This window comes from Neolamprologus brichardi, chromosome 20, assembly GCF_056152115.1.
Source record: "Neolamprologus brichardi isolate AB-2024 chromosome 20, ASM5615211v1, whole genome shotgun sequence".
Lineage (NCBI taxonomy): Eukaryota > Metazoa > Chordata > Actinopteri > Cichliformes > Cichlidae > Neolamprologus > Neolamprologus brichardi.
In genome coordinates, this window is record NC_142123.1 from 7,934,279 (window position 1) to 7,952,406 (window position 18,128).

Below are 18,128 nucleotides of genomic sequence, written 5' to 3' on the forward strand. Positions count from 1 at the left end.
TCCAATTACATGTGTCCCATATCACACTGAATGGTAATGGCTGGGATGTGTTTAGCTTCGATAACACACCAAAAAATATTTGCAGTGGAAGTATATAAATACGTGTTTTTTGGCATACACCCTGCTGCATTACTGAATTGCAGCACTTTCAGAGTTAAAATCACTACTAATTGGGTAAATCTTAAGTACTTCAAAGCCCATTGCACCTCGTTGTACACTAAAGCAAACATCAAGCCAACAGACATATTTATTACATCAAGAGGAAATAATTTACACTAAACTTCTCCTTATTCTAAGGATAGGATCAGTCTCAAACTCTGAGACAAGAAGTATTTTCTTAATTGTCCTAGCTGTTCATTTAAGATAAAAGTCTGCATTCTTTTTAATGGTTAGCAGGTGGTGACTGTAAGAAGAAAGAAGTTAGACTGTAAATCAATCTCTCATTAAATGACCCTACACTGGTCACTTGTTGTATGACCTCAGCAGAGACTTTCCTGATAGGTTTATGGTGTCAGTTGCTAGTTTAAAATCTCACTGAATACAACCTGATGTTGATTTTGTAAATTATGTGTAAAAAGATGTTGACGCATTTGTGCTTCTGGAAATGTCTACTTGTGACTGGCAAGTCACTACTGCAGATGTCAAAGGACTTAGTTCATGCTTCAAAATGTCAATGCCCATCTTTTATATACAGTCTATGGAACTAGCTAGGCTAACACGTCCTTCCTGAGTTTTTTTTAAAATCAAGTTGCCAGGAAGCAAGTGGACAATCCAGGAAGTTTCTGTTTACAGCCAAGAAATATCCCCCGTCATACGAGCTGCAAAAAAAGCAACAATCTGATGCATACATTTTAACCAGTGTCAGCAGATTAAGTGTGGTTGGATGCATTTAACCTGAACTTTTGTTTAACTTTTGATTTAAAAGCAAGATTATTAAAGATTTCTAGCTCTTCTGGTATGTGTGTGTGTGTGTGTGTGTGTGTGTGTATGTGTGTTTTTAAGTGATTAAATATTTATGTTGGTTTTCTCAGCATTCTGATTTATATTTGTGATCTTTATTTTCATACAGAGAAACAGAGTATGGTTCTCATTGTGCACAGCTCAAGCAGCCAAACTTCAATCTGCTATTTTGTCTGAGAGATATTTCAGGTCATGGAAGAGATCACGAGCCAACAGTGACTTCATAGAGCATGTGATAGGTTACAAGACTTTGCATTAAGGGAAAGGCAAACAGAAAATGTCAACATGTATTTTTTATAGCTTTATAACTCACTACCAAATTGTTTGTGAGATTAGACCACCCACAGGCTACCACAAGGGTGCAATGTGATTATAATTCAGAAGCTAAATGGACAGTTTTTGTTAGCCCATCGGGCAGATTGTTTTCCTCCTCCTGACCATTGTTCAGTTTTCAAGGCAGAAAGGTAATCCTTTTAAATTTGAAAGGTATCCTTTTTCTTTCTTCAGGGTTTAAAACTGATAATCCTTTAAAAGTGGACCAGCTCTTGTTCTCTTTTCCCATTTTAAGAAGAAATTGTAATCTGCTTTTAGTTTGGCCCCTCATTTTCTTCCAACAGAAATCAGAGGATCTGCGAGAGGATCTCAATGATGGAGTGACGGCACAAGTGGAAGAATTAAATGTCCACTTAAAAGAGAACAAAGTTATAAGGAGAAAGATAAAGCGAAAAATACAAACATGCCAAAAGAGAGAGGGAGATACTGGGAATGATTTTAATGAAATATTGCGTGAAAACAATAGAAAGGAATAATGTGGGATCGACTGGAAACAATAAGAGGTGTAAAAGAATGAGATCGTAAATAAGAGGAAAAGCTGCGGGATGGAAAGAGGCAAAATAAAACAAGCAAACATTTGTGAACTGACATAACAAACCACACAGGATATTGAGTTGGTGGTCAGCCTGAGAAGAATGATTTTTATGGAGTGGTGAAGAAGCTGAACGTGATGTGCACACACACATGCACGCACACATATATTAGGAAACCAAATCTCCCAGTAGGAGCCAGTGTGGTTTTAACCTCTGACCCTGCGACCTCGTCTTAGTTACTACGCAGACAGCTTAGCCGCTGTGAAACCATCAGATACTTGTGGTAAAGTTGTAGCTGGGGAGTGATTATATGTTGTTAAGCCATCTCACCTGAATGAAGTGCAGTTAAAAGGCTTCGTCGTTTATGCAGTGAATTGCAGAGGTTGGCAAGTAACATTTTTAAGCAGATGTAGCATCCTCAGTTTGCAATGGATATAAAACACAGTCTGTCTTAAATTCATTTGAAAATTTCTTTCATTTTCCCTTTGTACGCATTGCTGCAGAGCTTTTGAGATTAGATAGACACGTGGATGAGTAATTGAACAAAATTTCAAAGCTCATCTAAAGATTTTCTTCTTTTCTTCACATGGATTCCTTCTGATGGCAGAGCAAACACAGGGGTTAAAGGTAGAGCAGAGTGGTTTCAGTAAATCTCTGGAGAACAACCCCCTCAGCTTTAATGCTAACTTTCTCGATTCCTCATTTCTTTTTTTCTCCATGTGTCCTTTTTGAATTTAAGCCTTTCACCTTTCAGTGACCTGTTCAATGACACTGCACTGGGCAGCACCAGCGCAGGGCAGACGTATTGACTGAAGCTTGGTTTGCTTTGTGTGTGCATGCATGCATAACAGCTGAATGTTCCACACTGCTACGTCACTAAACCATCTCTGAATGTGTCCCATCTCCTGTTTTTTAGCTCATTTCAGACATGGAACCTTTCAAAATGCTGCATTTAGCAGGCAGTTGTGTTTTTTAAGGAAAAAAGAAGCTTTAGCAAACACGTGAAAGAGCACCTGCTCAGCACTTAAACACTGATAGAGAGTTACCAACTAGCTTTTAGCAGTTAAATGGCACAATATCTTCCCTCTGGAATAGAGGGACTGAAGCAGAGCTACTTTAGTTACTTTGTGGCTCCAAATTCTTCCAGTTATTCTGGGGTGGCAAAAAAAATCCTACCTGCATTGTGACCACAGAAAATGCATTTTTGAATGAGTGAAGCTCTACATTAATGAGCTGAAACCAGCGTCCCCAGGAGGTGATTGAGGTGGACCCTTTAGGTCATTTGTTCAAGCAGCTTGTTATAAACCATTGTTGGGTTCAGTCTGACAGTGCTCATTAAGGACTGTGGTCAGTATAGCTTTATTTAGGCAGAGGAAACCAATTGAGAGTGAAGCTTTTATTTACAACAGTTCCCTTTAATTGCACAGTTTGAAATATATGAAGGAAGCAAGGAAAGAATTGAGGTCTGAATAAGTCTGAATAAGCAGGCGATCTGTTTGTACGAATGGCTTATCCAAATGCAGGATTTTACCATATGAGACTGCACAATCGAGCTTCATTTGAACTGAGTGTGGATAATCACACCAAGTTAATTTTGTGCCTAGAGGACAAAAATAGTTGATAGGGTCATATCAGAGCATACAGGGGCGAACAACCATGATCATTTGGGCTGCCAACTGCAAAGCCATCACGCCTGCCTGTGGTTAGTTTAAATGGTGACAGATGTGGCGCAGTAAGCAGAGTTAATAACCATAATAATATGGTTGGATAAAAACATTCAATATATAAATCTAATCAGATTTAAAAATGTAAAATGTAAAAGTTTATTCTTGACGTTGTCTTTACTTTTTCTGTCTCTGAGCCGAACCACATCTTGAAAAACGGTCACTTCAGACTGCACTGCACAGTTTTTTCCAGCATACTCAGTCCTCAGGTGTTCCACCCAAATATGGAAGTAAAAAAGAAAAAAGAGAGAGACAGAGACAGAAATTCTGTGTGTGGGGTGAGTGTAGGTATGTGAAGGGATTAGTGGCTGTGGCCATGGCTAATCTGCAAGTCCCCAGGGAGTCCCCACCACTGGACTGAGTTTGTGGAATGAATTGTGTATGTGTGAGTGAGTGTTTGTGTGTGTCAGACCTGCCACTGTGCACACCAAGCTGCCTCCCTGTCTGCTCCATTGACTTGTGATTAAGACTTATCACATCAGGAAGTAACACTCTGCATGTGTGTCTTGATGTCTACGTATTTGTGTGGCTCTGTATCTGTGTCTGTGCTTAGCAACAGGCAGCCTTTTGCTCTTTGAAGCTTTTGGCCAAATCAAATTTATTTGAATCTGTCTGCTGAATGGTGCAGTTTCTTTCGCTTGCTGTTTCATGTGCGGTGCGTGGAAATGTCCCTTCTGCAGAGCTGCTCATGCCTCTGCCAAAACAGAATGAAAGAGAAAAACCTTTCATTTAAAGCAAATGGTGAAAAGGCAGGTTCTGCTGTTATAGCTTATTCAAAGCATCTTTATTTAGCAGGAGCCACAATATTCTTCGTGCCAATTAACATATACACAAGCACAGGTTTTAAAGACTTGCATTCACAGCTGGGAAATAATATACTGAAATAAATTCAATCTGACACTCTCGTGTATCTGGCATGAGTGATTTGGTGTCCCACTTTACATGGAGCTTCACGATATATATTTCCTTTTTCCTAATCCATCATAACTAGATAATATCAGACATTTTTAATTGGATCTGTTTCTCAGGAGTCAACACTGAGAGGCTTTGCATTCAGTATTGGCGAAGAAAGCAGAAAAGGCTCAAGTGAGAGCAAACGCATGAACGCTTTTTTACGTTTTTCCACCTCCCAGTGAAAAATACAAGTCATCACAAAGGGCGGCACCATAAAGTGACACAGATCATGTGAATCTCATAAGAAACATGCTGCTGACAAAGACCCGTTAAGTGATGGATGCACCGGTACTAAAACTCAAAGGTGATTCCCTGAGAGCAAAGCAGCTGGAATCACACAACAGTTGTAGCAACAGCTCAAACAGTTTACATAAAAGACAATAGGAGCAGATGAGTATAAGCAGACTGTCAAATAAGACCATAGGAATAAAATTAGCATTTTTTTCTGATTATTGTGTTTACTTATCAAAGGAGTTTAGATTTCACTCAAATAAAATATGTCCTTTCATGCCAAATGTGTGACTTGTATGCTTGTTAGATTTATCAAAATGTCAGACTACTTTCAGAATACTCAGAATGAAGAGTCAAACACATGTTTCCACACAAACAAATCCTTTGCCCCACATTTAGTTTGTTGGGCTCGCATCATCTACTGATCCAAGATGGTTCCTGCCAAGAAAACACTTTATTCTTTGGCATTTTAAAAAGGAAACTGCCAACACAAGACCAAGGACAGTCTTATTCATGGCCAAACAAGAGGAGTGGAGTGTAATCTATGAACACTGGGGAGCCTGGCATCAAATGACTGTGCACTGCAAGTGTCAGTGATGGATAAGTTTCATGCAAATACAGAATTTTTTGCTTTTTGTTGTTGTTTTTGTGAATTTCTATCTTTTTCCTTACAGGAGCGGTGAGAAGCTGAACCATCAATCTGGCTGATGAATGAATAAAGCTCTATTCATTTCTTGAGGATTGGTATTTTCTAATAATACGGCATATCTTCAAAATTATACTGCGTTTAAAATATATATAAAACAATTAGTGACTTACAATCAAAGACTGATTGATAACAAAGATAACAAAGAAAGGTAAACTCTGAAATCACCCTGCCCATGTTACCCAAACACATCTGCTTCTGTGTGCAGAGATTGTACAGACCTTCGGGGGGTTCCTCAGGGCTGCTGGTGGGAAGGTTAAACACTTTGTCTGTGTATTTGTGTGTGCAGGATTGTGTTTGTGTGTGTATGGTTTAACTTTGGGGAGTCATTTCAGCAGTCAAATCAAGGATTACGACAAGGCGCCGCATGGAAATAGGAAATTAGCCTGAGGGCTAAAGAGGGGTTTGAATGTGTGTGAGTGTGTGCATGTTTTTGTGTAGCTCAAGTCCTGCATTGCTCATTTTGTGGGGACCTTAATATGCTCACACATTGTGGGTATGTGTCAGGGGCTTAAAGCAAGTTCCCACGGCATAAATGATTAAATATTAAGGTGAAGACTTTGTTTAATGTTAGAGTAAGGTTATGTCATTGGTTATGGTTAGGGTCATAGTTAGGCAAGCAGTTTTTGTTAAGTGTAGAGTAAGGCTCAGTGAAATGTAATGTCATGTCCTCATACATATATAGATAAAAAAGTACAAAGACACACTGGTCTTTATGCACGATTGCATATGCATATGTTAAATGCGCATCTGAGACCATCAACAGAAACCAAAATTTTGTTGCATCTTGAAAATTAAAAATATTTCATGCAAATTTTTGTTGCTATTTGTCTTTGTTGCAGAGAACATTGTGTATATGTAAGCCATCACATGTCGATGAAACAGAGGACTGAGTTCCAGACACTTGACCTCACTGGTGACTATTTACAGTCTGAGGTTATTATTCGTTCTGCTTCAAAACAAAACTGCTGTCAGTTTCACAGCTGTGTGCACCACCTAATTCATCTTTTTCTGTTTGTGTCTGAATTTTGTTTTGCAGCTGTTTGCTTCTTGCTGTTGTCGTTACGAATGGCCTGCTATTGTTGTATTCTGTGTGGACCTTTGACTTTTTTAATATGATTGCATGTCTTACAGTGTTCTGAGACTATGCGATTATATTAGTCATAAAGTATTTTGCATGATTAATCATATCTGACTCTATTGGTTTTTAATGAGTCTTATGTCATTGTTTAGCTGTCCTGTCCAAAACCTCTCATGTTTATGCAAATAGGGATGGAATTTTTATTCTTTGGCTCATTTTCAAGGAACAGACAAACAGTTAGTTGATTTGCCTGTTTATATAGTGTAACATTTAGCAGCTGTTGAGTCAGAAACTCCCCTATGACAGAGGAGTTGTTGCACATCAAAAACAGGAACAGAAATATAATTAATAGAAATAAAATGCTAAACTTATATTTATAAAGTTAACAGTATCTTATTGGTTAGTTGATAGGTGCCTAATAAAGTATGTACTAAGGTGTGCACTGAAGCGTAACCTGGCACGCACCTCCTAAGAAATGGAGCAACAGGTCGACGCAGCCCACAACTGTTGTGATTGGCCTGTTCACTTTTTGAATGTATCACTGAGGAAATAACAATCATCACCTCAGTATAAAGAATAATAATCATGGCATCTATAAAAGGACTCACAAATGTCAGCAAAATTCCTGGAGTGAGACTGCTGAAAGTATGGAAATGGACATGAGGGAATGAACAAAGGAGTGGAAAAAATTAGAGGGACAAACTGACCATAACAAAGAGCGGACCAAGGAGGGAAAAAGTCCCAGCATTTTATTTTATTTTTTACATTTTTTTTGCCACTGCATATGAAGCATCAGGACACGTCCACATGGTAATTAACACTTAATGTACCAGCACAAGCATAAATGTGAGCAGTGACATCACCCATTTACATTGGTGCCCTGCAGAAATCTAAATTCTGCCTCAGGGGAAATTATATTGTATATTTGCATCAAACCTTTAAAAACATTTCACTGCTGAAGTTTCAAAACATTTTCCCACTTTAATTAGTGTGACTCAATCTATGTCAGATTAAAAGGTTTGTTAATTTGACACAATAAGTCTCATAAAATAATGTACCTTCTGTCCCACCATGGTATTTATGTGTGTTTAAAACATCTATTTCTGCTTTGATGAAAGTTTATTAGGATTTAATGTTGAGTATTGTTGTGAGGTTTACACTGTCTGATTGAAATTAATGTTTTTGGAAGGTCTCTGCTTCCCAGTTATAAACATTTGTTAGAAAAAGTAATCAAAAAATGATCCAATGTGATTACTTACATTACTTTGATGCTGTCATTAAAGCACTTAACGTTACCTAATTTTAGAACTGTAACTAGAAATAAACTATTATATTTCAGAAGTAATCTTATAACACTTATACAAACCAGATACCTGGCTGCAAAATAGTCTGCAAACAATGTAGCGTTTATGAAAATATTTTCAATAACATTGGTTGAAATGATGCTCACGAATCCAAACGAACATAAAACCACTAAATGTAAATCATTAATGCAGTCTGGCTGCATGTAAACACAATTTGTAGCAAACCTGATTTCCATGGTGGGTGTCATGTGCACAGGGAGAGACGTTTGTATTTGATGTGCATTTTATGTTTGTATTTGCTTAAGTACATGTGGAAATAAAATATATGCCAGATGAGTTCAGCTCCGCAACCCCTTCATCCCATGACCTTCTAGGGGGGATTAAAGAGGTTTCATTCACAAGAGGAAAACATTAAGACTCTGGGCTCTGAGTTATGTTTGCCACACTTTAAAAGCCAGACTTAAAGGTGAGGTAGGTGGGAGGGGGGCTGCGAGGGATTAAAGGGGTAGTCTGTACTTCATCAGTGGTGGCAGAATCAGAAGAAGAGTCGAGGCCGCAGAAAAACAAACCCATATTTATAAAGTTAAAGCCTGCCATTAAAAGCACATTTATGTTTATGTGGTTAAAGCCGCTCATTAAATCGCACATTTGTGTTTAGCAGGGTAAGCCATCAACATTAAATATAAGAGGGGAGCTTATTTTGTTTAAACCAGTTACTAAAACACATTTTCCTGTGTTTATGGTGGTTTAAAACCATCAACTGAGGTTTTAAAGACACTCTCTATCAGATCCTGCCGTCAAAAGGACAAGTGCTTCGCATTCGTGGCTCAGCTTGTCTTTTTTCTCACAGGTGTCTATGTCAGCTATGGCATGTTTAGTTGGGGGTAGGATTAGGCATGCGTATCAGAGGTGCAGCTCATGATGAGCGGTTTGAGATGAAATTAGAGACCCAAGGATGAGATGGATTGGACATATGCAGAGGAGGGATAGTGGATATACTGGACAAAGGATCTTAAAGATGGAGCTGCCCAGGAGGCGGAAAAGAGGAAGACCACAGAGGCAACTGATGGATGTAGTGAAGGAGGACATGCAGAGGTGGTGTGACAGAAGAGAGTGTCAGAGATAGAGAGAGATGGAGGCAGCTGAGGATAACCCATATAAGGAGCAGCTGAAGAAGAAGAATCCAATTTCTAATTTTACTAAAAACATAGGAAGGACAATTAAATCAAACTGAAAGAGGTAGTAAAAATGAGAGTCATTGACACTGGAAATCTTAATAGATATGTCCACATTGTTTTTTTCAAATTACTGATTTATTTATTTAAGTTTCCAGCTGAAAGATGATATATTTATTTTGCTCACAAAGTCTCACAGAAAGTTACTTTCTGTGAGACTTTGTGTTAGCAAATGAAGTCTGCCACTTCTGAAGTGCCTCTCAGCAGAATCTTGTTTGCACTGGAAATCTGAAAGGTGAATGAAATTATTGGATAAAAGTGGACAAAATAAAAAGATCAATAACCATCCAGGACCAAAGTCAGAAGTTTTGAATTATATGTGTTCTTCCTACACAGTCACGCTCACACTTTTTGAAATGTTAATTTTCTTTTCTTTTTTCCTTCTTGGCAACGCAAACCAAATTTTTGGCATTAAAAGAATCCGCAAGCCAAAGAGAGCGAGCAGTTCCACTTCCACAGCAGCAATGCCACCAGTACTCTGTGTGTCTTGGAACGAAGGGGAAATACCACACTTCATGCAGCTGCATGTATGCATTTCAACCCCATCTTTTACTGTTCATTTGATGTATTTCCATTTTATTAACTTTCCCCTATTCCTCCAGTCAGTTCTCCTCATAAATACTTCTGCTCTTCTATCCTGTTTTGCATGTTTGCATTTCATATTTCATGCATTTCATATTTCACATAATTCCTGTTCTCTCAAATCCTTTCTTTCACTTTCAGTCTTTTTTCTGCACCATTCATCTCGCTGCTCCCCTTCACGTGAAGCCATAAACCTTGTGACCCTCATTTCTCAGGTGTAGCGTGAGGTGCAGTAAAATTTGTAGAGTGCGTATGTGGGAGTGTGAGCAACACAAAGAGAGTGATGTGGGGATATGTAAAGGTAATTGGACTGGACACTGACTGTAAATCACAGAGGGTTTATGTTCTCTTAAAGGGAGCGTATTTCTGTTTTACCAGCTCACATATAGAGCAGAGTTCCTATGAGTGAAACACATGCAAGCACACACACACACACACACACACACACACACACACACACACACACACACACAAAACCTGAAGGTAACTCGGGTTTTCTTAACCTATGCCTAACCTAACTGTATCCTTTACACATTAATTGTATGGCTGGTTGAACCCAGAGAAATAAATGAGTGAAAAAAATCAATGTGTGTTGTCCTGTGGATGACAAAAACATACATTTATATAAAGAACATTTTTAGTATTAAATGAAATAATAAAGACAAGCCAGTCACAAAACAACGAGAAAAATATATCTCCTCGTATGCATTTACATGCTTTCTCCTTACACACTCACACACCAGCACCATAAAGTGAAGCTGTTTAGCAGCAGCAAAAAAAAAAAAAAAAGGAATTGAAGCAGCTTTTTTATAGACACTCCTGTGGACAAGTGGACAGATTTATGTGTTCTGTAAATGTCCTTTATGTGTATAGTGTTATAAAGCAAATCTGTGTTTGCATGTGTGTTTTTGTGTTGCCATCAGAGCTTGAGCAGGGAGGGGGATTCACTGAGAAAGACTAATAAGAGAAGAAAAAAGGAAAGTGGAGAGATAAAAGAGAGAGGAGATGAAAAGTGGGACAGACAGACAGAGGAAGGAAGGAAGGAAGCACTGAAGACATCAGACACTGAATGAGCGTGTGATGAAAGCAGAGCAGGGAAGTTGGAGATTAATAGGGTCATAAGGAGGCTGCCAGTGACAAAGACCAAAAGAGAAATAACTTAAGCAAATTAAAAAGAGACAGCAAGAGATAAAAGATAAACTTTAGACCTCTGTACCAACAAATTACAATACAGAAAGCTTGACATAAAAGTTCTGAGAGAAGAAGAAAATGGTAATGGTTTAAGTGTAAAATATAATATTTGAGAACAATAAAGTTTGTCAGCCTCTGTGACCACACCATAGAATCAGTTAACATTTCAAAAGTCATGGGTAAATTCTGCTTTATTTCAACCACATATTATTTCCTGTTATTTTGGCAGTCGTGCCTCAAACAGTCATGCTAACTTTGGACTCTATCCTTTTCGTGCAGACTTCAGACATACACAGAAAAACACAAAAAAGTGTGTGAACAGTTTATATTTGTATTTTTTTTCAAGTCCAGCCAATGGTAAACATGGGAATGAATCACCTGGAATGGTCACTTGGTTAATTACATTCAGGATCAAAATCCAACTGGCAAAAAGGTCCCTGCTAATCACCTTCATCTTCATCTATGCTTGTCAGTTTGCTGCAGTTTGATGTATAACACAGATTTTCTGTTAAAGTCAACCATGTGAAACCTCACTTTACTTCGATCGCTCGGTGTATTTATTTAAACCAGAGTGCACAGCACGGTTAATTAGAAGCGGAGATGTGAGGATGGAGGCAGCTAGGCAACAGAAAGGCAGCGTAGTTGAAACTGATGTTCCTGTGTTTACTGCACCGCTGTGCTGACTGAGGAGGAACTCTTTTGATGCACAGGGTGAGACCTGTTGATGCCAGACCTCGAAAAATGTTGATGTATTTATGGAGCTCTTTAACTGCATCTAAACGTTTATGACTTTGATACACATCGCTCTTCTGTGGGTGGTGTTTCACCCCCGAAAACTGACAGGAGGGAAAGACCAAGACTAGCTGTACTGTGCAGTCCCTTTAATTCTATGGTAAAGCTATTACAATGATTAAAAAAATAATTAAATGTGCTGAGTTCACTTGTAATTTGAGTGCAAACATTTGCTAAATAGAAGATTTGGAGAGATTGTATTGTATTGTATTGTAATTTTATTTTGAAAATGTTAAAATAGTTTAACAACAACAACAGAGAAAAAAGAGAAAAAAACAAAGCAAAACAAAAGGAAAACAAAGCAATAATAATTATAAATGACTTGCATGTTCAAAAAGGAGTAGGAAGAAGGATAAGCTTATTTATTCACACCCCTTTCTACTATTTAGTAACTAACATGATAACCCCAGTAATACGAGCACCCATACGCATCCCTAGTGTGAAAATAGTGGGTGAGAGAACACCCGATCAAAGCCCTGTCTCCTCCCTGTACTTTACAAAAAACATATTTTTGAACTGCTATTTAAAGTGAGTCATGCTGAGACATTGCTTCAGTTCTTCACTTAGTTCCACAGCTTCACTCAACACACAGAGATGCAAAAACCTTTTAGTATTGTACGGATTCAGTGATGTTTTAAATTGAATTCCCTTCTCAGATTTTATCGCTGTTCCCTTTTAGCAATATTGTAAGGAAGTAGGTTGTTTATTGCTTTATACATAATTTGCGCAGTGAGAAAATGGACCAGATCAGTGAATTTTTGTGATTTTGATTTTAAGAATAGTGGATTTGTATGATCTCTGTAACCAGTTTTATGGATTATCCTCTTTGTAATATGAAGACTGATGACAGCGAACATTTATAAGCATTGCCCCAAACATCTGCACAGTAATGCACATACGGTGAAATTGGTGAACAGTACAGAATGTGGAGTGATTTGTGGTCCAGAATGTGTTTTCACATTCTGGAAAGTGGAGTTTTAGTTAACATGGCCCAGGACCGCAGCAATGTGAAACATGTCTTTAACATCACATGTTAAAGCTGGTGCTTTAATTTTACTGGTCCAAATTTTTGTCAAGACTTTCATTTTTGGCTTTTCTTAATAACTGACCAGCTGCTTGAGTTGAGATAAAATTGTTTTGGATGCACGTGTGCATCGTGGCTACATCCAAAGATACACGTCAACATCACTTGGCATCTTTTGACTGTTGCATTTTAGTGTCAAAATGTTTTCTGCACATATTAAAAAAAACCCTTGCCATTGATGACTGATTTTTTATATCCCCAAAAGCAAATCTTAATCTTTAAGCTCTAATCATCACACGAACCTAAGATGAAGTTGTCCTTTATCTTTTCTCTGACTCTCGTAGATATTCTCATTGCTGCTATTTCTTCTCCAGTCACAGCTTTCCTTCCTCCACTTGACAGCAACAGCTCTGTTTAAAGGGTTTTAAAGAGATATTACATTAAAGAAAGTTGGAATACTAAAAATATTACAAAATCAATCTTTTTTAAACAATTTTAAGGTGATTTTTTTGGATCCACCTGCAGTACTGACCCACCAGGGGCAGTGAAAACGCTTGGGAATTTGGGAAACACCTCATTGGTCGATATGGATTTCAGCCATCCAGGTACAAAGAAAGCAATTCAAATGAAATGTAATGCTGAAATACTAAAACATAATTAAACCAGTGTGTACAGAGACGGGGAGAGAGTGAAAAGTAAAAATGACATCACAGGACACACAATTATTTTTTCATTTCTGTGATATTTGATCAAAATTTTGTTGAAAAGTTTGGTGAATAATAAATTGTCCAAGTTTTTCATCACTACCTCATAATAGAGGTAGCAAAACAAATAAATAACAAAATGTTTTTGACTTTGTTTGCTTCTATGGTCATTCAGTTCCTGGTCGTCATTTCATTGACTGGATGTGTTTACACCTTCAGTTTAGGTGTCACAAGCAACAAAAATCCTTATATTGCAGCATGCCTTAATACAGATCAAGCAGATATTGTGTTGACATTAATTGTTAGCTTTAATTGTTTTAATGTAAACAAACAAGATCACTGAAACAGGGTATATCAGCAGTCATAGAGTGAAAGCAGCATATTTTAAAAATGCTTAGACTGCTTAGATATGATGACAATTAAACCAAGATGATGTAAGCCCAAGTTATCCTAAAATGGCCACTATGCAGTAACTGAGAGGTCTTGTGTTTACCCAGTTACAGTTTTACTTGGTGCCTAATAGCAAGGTACTACTTATCCAATTGAGTGCTTTATATATACCTCTTAGGGCAAAGGAACACTGTTGGTTTGTTTATTTGGGTGTGTTAGTAAATGTAAAACGATGGAGCTGATAGCAGACGAGCTGCAGATTTCTCATAGGACTTTTACAAGAACATGAAAGTCTGAAAAACAGAGTTTTTTTTATGTTCTCTTTGGCCTGTGTTTAACTTGACCTTCCCTAATCCATCACTGTCAAACAGATGCATGAACACACTGTGGCGATCAAAGCCAGCCTCTGGGAAAGGTCACACTAGGTTTATCCAATACTTGCGCTGCAGAGGAAATACATTATACTGCCAGTTTTTATTCATTATGACTATAAACACATCTTCTGCCATTATTGTGAATCTCTGTGCCAAAAAGTGCCAAAATACACAACAAAATTTGTCCAAATTTGTCCGAAAAGGAAGGCTTTGATTTGAGATCCAGTGAGCTGAGCTTCGTGAGCTGTGAGCTGTCCAGTTTAGTTTTTAGTTAAACTGTGATCTGCCAGCCAGAAACCACTGGGGGCTTTAATCGGGCTCCACTGGGCACGCTCTGAATCAGCGGCTGGCTTGGTCCGGTCTGTCAACAGGGAAAGGCGGAGTTGGCTTTTAAGAGGAATATAAAGACTGAGCTGCACGACTGAGCATCAGCGAAGCAGAAAGACTCTTAGGTATATGTTTAAAACTGAAAAAGAAAAAAGTCAGAGGAGGGTGAGAAAGTGAAACATGAAAATGTTTTTTTTTTAAAAATTCTAAACACTGTCAAAAAATTTTCTGGATCCAAAATAAAAATATACAAAGTAGAGGACAAGCATTTATGCTACTGTTTCGTTCATTCTCAGCAATGAAGATAGATGAAAACAATGAAAACGAGAAAATTCTGAGGGCACAAGGTGACTAAATTACCCTTTTCATAAACTCTACTTTGGTAAAAAAGAGAAAAACTAATCCATAGTTTTAAGAAAAGTGCACGAAAATATATCTTTAAATTAAGTTAGCTATTGAATAGCTATTTATTACAATTAGCTCTGGTATTTATGGGTTTAACAGCAAAATCTTAAAGTATAAATGAAAAGAACAAATCTTTCTATTTGTCTCTTAAACTTGGAAGTTTTGCTCAAGACTTAAATGCTATTAGACACCAAATTATAGTATTTAGTACCCAGCTGTGTAGTTATTCACACATGTAATTGATGTTTTCCTATCCTGGTTTTACACTGGACACAGTTTGTTATAATGAAAATATGCTGAAGCACATTTTCACTTGTATTTATACAAAGAGAAATACCTGTTCTGTCAATGAGATCCAAACTGGAACAAAGAGACAGAGTCACACACATGAACTCACATAAACTCTCTCTCTCTCTCTCTCTCTCACACACACACACCTCTTCCTCACACCTCAGCTGAAGCACTAGTTAAGCTGTTTTACAGGCTTGGTGATTATTTTGATAAGCCTTAATGATGATGGATTGACTGAGATTTAATGTAAAGGGATTTAATGTCTCATAAATTTTAAGGTGGCACCTTGTTTTTCCTTGTTTCAGAGGTTTGAAAACCATTACGCAGCGAGGGTTACAGAACATAAAACAGCCCACCTTTATGGCCTGGAGTGGGACGGCAGCAGGAGCGGGGCTGCTGTTTATCATCTCCAAGAAAAATCATATATTTGAAAAGAAATGCTCGAAATTTGGCTTACGATTTTTATTTAATCGAAAGTGATAGTTTGTTCTAAATTAAATGCTTTCCTTTGCCACAAGTTTGATTAAGTTGGCCGGCAACCTCTGGCTCTGTGCTGCTTCCAGAGCGTGTGCTCACTGACTGAAGGTTAAAATTTGGAAAATATGATAAGTAAGCTGAAAAAATATTATTCCAGTCAGGCAGCAGTTGACTGGAAAAGCTGTTAGCTTTGGAAATATGACTTCCAGCCAGGCAGAAACACATCAAAGGTTGGAAAGTGGCATCAGCATCCATTAACAACTGTGCAAGGAAATCACACAACACAACATCTAACCGCTTTAAATTGAAATGTCATACTGTTTTTGACACTGACAGCTGTGGTCGGATGTTAACAAGCATGCTGACAGTGGTCAAGTATGCGTGTTATTGAACAAATCCTGCACATTTCCCCCAAATCACTTATCCAAATTAACACTAATGAAGAAAAAATAATAATAAAAAAAATCTTTACTGGCAATAATTTAACCAACTGATGTCACGGAAAAAAGAACTGTTTGCAGGAGCCAGTCTGGTTTTCCTGAAACAAGATTTTAAAACACATAACATAGTGAACACATACACTTTAGATCATGTGATGAGCTTCTTTAATGTCAATTATTCTCTAACCTCTGCAGCTATCACAATCACATGCTTTGTCATAAAACATAAAAGATTCCAAGTCAGTTTCAAACTCAAGAATTCCAGTCAGTGAAACCTTCTCGACTTTTCAGAAATGTCCTCATTCTAGAAACCTTAACATTCAATAACAAACAAACAACACAGCGTAACCCTGAGTCTTTCTTTTTTATTTTAATACATCTAATTATCATCCCCCAGCACATCTCTCAGCACTCAATATGGCACCCTCACCCTTACACCCAAACACACACTCCTCCTCCACCCTGACAGTGATGATGGATGCTGTTAAGGATGGGCGGAATCAATAAATAAACATCTGTGAATGCGGATCGGTGGGTCAAAAGGTTACAAGCCACGGCCAATGTCTGTCTGTGTGTGTGTTTGTGTGTTCATGACACCACCATGCTAATCTTGGTTATCGTGAGCTTCAGTGCAGGGTCTTGACCTTGGCATGCTGTGGTAACCACACAATAGTCATCACTCTGTCCCCACAGAGTGGTTGCACATCACCACATTGTTTGATTTAGTTTAATGGTGATTTTTTTGATGACGGACAGGAAAAAAATGTGCACTGAAATGTTGGCTGTCAAGAAATAATCTTATAAATAAACAATGTAAAACATTTTCCTTAAAAAACTGTCTCCACTCTGTGAGTTGTGAGGCTGGAGAAGCACTGATAAGAAAACAATAATACTACTAAAGCTCTATGAATTAAATAAAAAAAGAAGAATTAATTAAAACCATATTATTTTCCTCACTCATAGTTAATATATGGTCTCTCTATCTACATCGCAGAACAAGATAAAGGGCGGGCTGCAGTCATTATTTTCCTACAGTGCTTATCAGATACTGTCATGCATAATGCATGCCTGGTATCTGCAGGAGATACTTTTGAATACATGTGTATTAAGGAATGTGAGCTACAGGAAAACTTGTTCCAACACACTATTAAATACAATTTATGCTGGTATTTCTGTTGATAAGAAAGTCAGTGGTAGTTTGTCTCCTCGCAGGCTGTTTTATGCACTCACCTGGAAACCGGCTAAGGGTTCCCCGAGGGAGGGAAAAAAGGAGCAGAGGGGTGGATGATTCAGATGAGGGGGATGAGGGTGACGACAGGAAAGTTGCTCAATTGGGATTTCACCCAGGATAAAACTATCTCTGGGTCTGTTTACTCTGTGCTTACAAGGGCCAATTTTTCCTCACAGAGACGCTAAGTGAGGATTTTTTTTAGTATGCTATCACTTCTTTAAGCCAAGTCAAGTCACTTTTACTTATTTAGCCCATTTAAAACAAGAGGAGCTAACCCTAAGTGCTTTGCAGGCAGGCATACTTGCATTCCAGGTGCAAAAACCTACTTAGAAAACACACAACAAATAACATGATAAAAATATTTTTAGTTTTTTCCGGGTAAAAGTCTCATTGAGATTAATCTGTCTAAGAGGGCAGCAGAAATGAGAACAAATACAACATGTAACAGTATAACAAGTAAACAAGCAACTGATATTGAATACAGACATGTGAATACAGACATGTAAATCACATGCAATAACAGATCATGATGAGCAATCACCTGCAGTCATTGCAAAGCAAGTAAAAGGAAAAGAAATCCTACTATCAGGGGCGATTTTAGCCCATTTTGGGGAGTGCTTCAGCACCCCTAAAATGAATCAAAGCACCCCCAAAGATTTCTTACTTTTTTGACAATATTTGCTGTTTGTGTGAAACACTACTAAAAATATAAAAAGCATACAGTACTTGGTTGAGACGTAACATTTTAACAACAAAAGTATAGATAACCCCTCCCTCCCATAATGGTTTGTTCCAGCTCGCCTCTTCCGTACTCTGCTGCTAGCGGCGTTGCTCTACAT